A 2,873-nucleotide genomic window follows, 5' to 3' on the forward strand; every position below is an offset into this window, starting at 1 on the left:
GGGGCGCGGCTGGCTGGCATGTGGTGCTGGGGGATCGAACTGCAGTCCCTGTGCTTTGCCAAGTTTTTTCCAAGTAGGTGCTTTAGACCACTGAGCCATCTCTCCAGCCCCTTAATATCTTCTTGATTTAGCTTTGGTAGTTCATATATATCTAGGAACCTGTCCATTTTTTTTTCCTGTATTTTCCATTGTGTGAGGGTAAAAACTTTGGAAATAAGTATTGATAATCTTCTGAATTTCTAGGGTCTGCAGTGATGTTACCCTTTTCATTCCTTACTGCGTGAATTTGAATTTTTCTTTCCTTTTTTAAATGAGGTTGGCTAGATATTTATTAACTTTATTTCCTCTTTTGAAGAATCAACTCTTTTTTTCTTTTTTTTTCAATAATTTTATTGAGAAACAAATAGCAATAAGACAGCTTCAAATCCAATTAGTAGGACAGTTTCAATAATTAATACATTACATATTGTTGTCTTAGTGGTCATTCATTGTAGAAGATGCAGACATGATATCCTGTTTACAAACACTATTAGAACGAATCTTTCTATTCACTGAATTAAGAGAATGTAGCTGTATATCTATCCTATTTTGAATGTACAGATAAAAATGGTCGTTCATTTGTTTTGTTTGTTTGTTTTTGTTTTTTTGTTTTGTTCTGGAGCATAGCAAGGAGTCTTTACTGGGATGGAGGTGGGGGGCAGGCCCAGGGCAAGTAGAATTGTCTACCACTAAATGGGCAGAAGTCTGGGGATCTTGATGCATCTGCCATAGGAGGGAGTTAATGCTTGTTTTGGACAAGAGGTACAGGTATGCGGATTTCCTGCCCTCTCTCCAGATGCTGTTCACAGTCAATCAGATAGTTTACTCCATCAATGACCAATTGTACCAGGTCCACCTCTGACTTGCCCAGCTAGTCCAAGTTGGAGATGTCAAAGATGCTGCCTGTGGCAGCAGGGTCCACTCCTCTGGTACCATGTTTCTGGAGCCTCATGGTCTCCAGGATCTTTGGGAATTGGCTGTCTTTGCTTAGCAGGGGTAGTTTAATGTGCGCTCTTGCCCGGAGTCCAGTGCCCAGGTTAGACGGACAGGTCAAGATGTATCCCAAATGCTCATTCCACATGAACTCCCAGCCACACTACTGGATCAGCCGCTCCACCTCGAGGCCTCAGCAAAATTTTTCAAACACTCTCTTCATATTGCTGTCCTCCATGGAAATGACCCTTGTATGAGCCTCCTCATTCACCCAGATCAAGAAGCTCTTCTCATTGTTGTGCCAGATTCCACGAGCATCGAGCCAGTCCCAAGCCATTCCTGCTGCAGTCAGCAATGGGGACACAGGCTTATCAAACAGGAAGTAGTCATCAATAAGCTGCTGCTGTTCAGCCTCCATCATCTCACCTGTAGTAGCATCTAGCCAGGTCACCCTTCAGGCCACTCAGAGTATCCACAACATGTTCAACTTCTCACCACTCTGCCCAGGAGCAGGCTGGAGGCAGACTGAGTCACCGGATACTCTGACCAGTTCTGACTCTTGAGGACAATACATACCATTCATCAAAGTAACCAGAACAGATCTTACTGGCATCCAGGTCAGTGGTGTGCTTCATGGTCCAGGGGTCATGTCCATTGTGTCACCCTTGAATCACAGGGTCAAATATCTCAGCAAATACTTCATAGGTCTCCTCATTCCTGTCCACCATGCCCAGTCTTGATGAAGGGGTGACCGGGGTTGTCCACTCCAGTCTGGATGCACTGATCTAGCATCCAACCAGTGGGTGTGGTCTTGTCACAGAGTCATGCATAGACTGTTGGGGTCAGGTGACTCGCCATGCAGTTGTTGTGCTTTCGGAGGTCTGGGTACTCAACGTTTGGAGGATATAGTCTCCAGTGCTGCTTGTGAGCAGCTTGCACAGGCTTGGGGCAGAGTAGAAAGCCACTAACCAGTGACCCAGCTATGGCCAGAGCCAGGAGCCTGAGCATGGGGCGGGTGGATGGCAGACAGGAGAAGACACCAACCATGGCTTCCCAGAGTAGGACCTGTTGATTGCACTCACTGGGTGTGGGGTTGGGGCTAAGCAGGGAATTGTTAGCTTCCTCTTCCTGCTCTTCTGTCTCTCTGGTCCTTTATTTGTATCCCCTTTTTTTGTTTACTTTTGTCAGAAAAGGGTATTCCATTGTCATTTAAATATTATAGGTGTATGAATTCAGCAAAATAATCCAATATAGCCCAGTAGTCCATAATAGCAGTGGGTTTTCCGTAAGACTGGCAATGTCAGAAGTTGTTGACTTGAGCCTTTTACAGCTTAGCATATTAATATGGCTTTACTTTTTATAATTAGTTTTTATACTTTTCTGCTGGATGGTTAAGAGCAAGATAAAGCCAGAGCTATATAACAAGAAATGTAGCTTTTCTATCTGATAAGGTCAGTCAAACCCCCTCAGGATTTATCCTGAAACCCTGTACCACAGTTTGTAGATCCTCTGTCAGTGTCAGCCATGTGGATGAGTCACGGCCACTGCTTGACCAATTTGCTCTCTGTGAAAGCCTGAGAGAATGTTTTCTCTCCATGTGACTCTCCTTAGGCACACTCTACATCATCAATCACATTGCTCTGTGGCCCCATAATCTCCTTGATCAGAAAACTTGGGACATAACTGAGTTACATAATGTTACAGTACAGGTCAAAGAACCAACTCTTCAACTCATTATTTCTTTGTCCTTCTTCCTTTATCTCCACTGCATTTATTTCTGCTCTGTTTATAATTTCCTGCCTTCTTTGGGCTTTGGACTTGACTTACTCTTATTTTTCTAGGAGTTTGAAGTGTAGCATAAGATTGTTTATTTGAGCTTGTTCAGTTTTCCTGATGTGAGA

The 2,873-nt window shown here is 43.9% G+C and overlaps 1 pseudogene; it reads right to left on the bottom strand.

Annotated features, from left to right (window-relative positions):
* Positions 1-778: 778 nt before the first annotated feature.
* LOC101587961 lies at positions 779-2,019 on the bottom strand (annotated as a pseudogene).
* Between the last annotated feature and the right edge of the window lie 854 nt (positions 2,020-2,873).

The sequence above is a fragment of the Octodon degus genome, unplaced genomic scaffold, assembly GCF_000260255.1.
Source record: "Octodon degus isolate 3935 unplaced genomic scaffold, OctDeg1.0 scaffold00305, whole genome shotgun sequence".
Classification (NCBI taxonomy): domain Eukaryota; kingdom Metazoa; phylum Chordata; class Mammalia; order Rodentia; family Octodontidae; genus Octodon; species Octodon degus.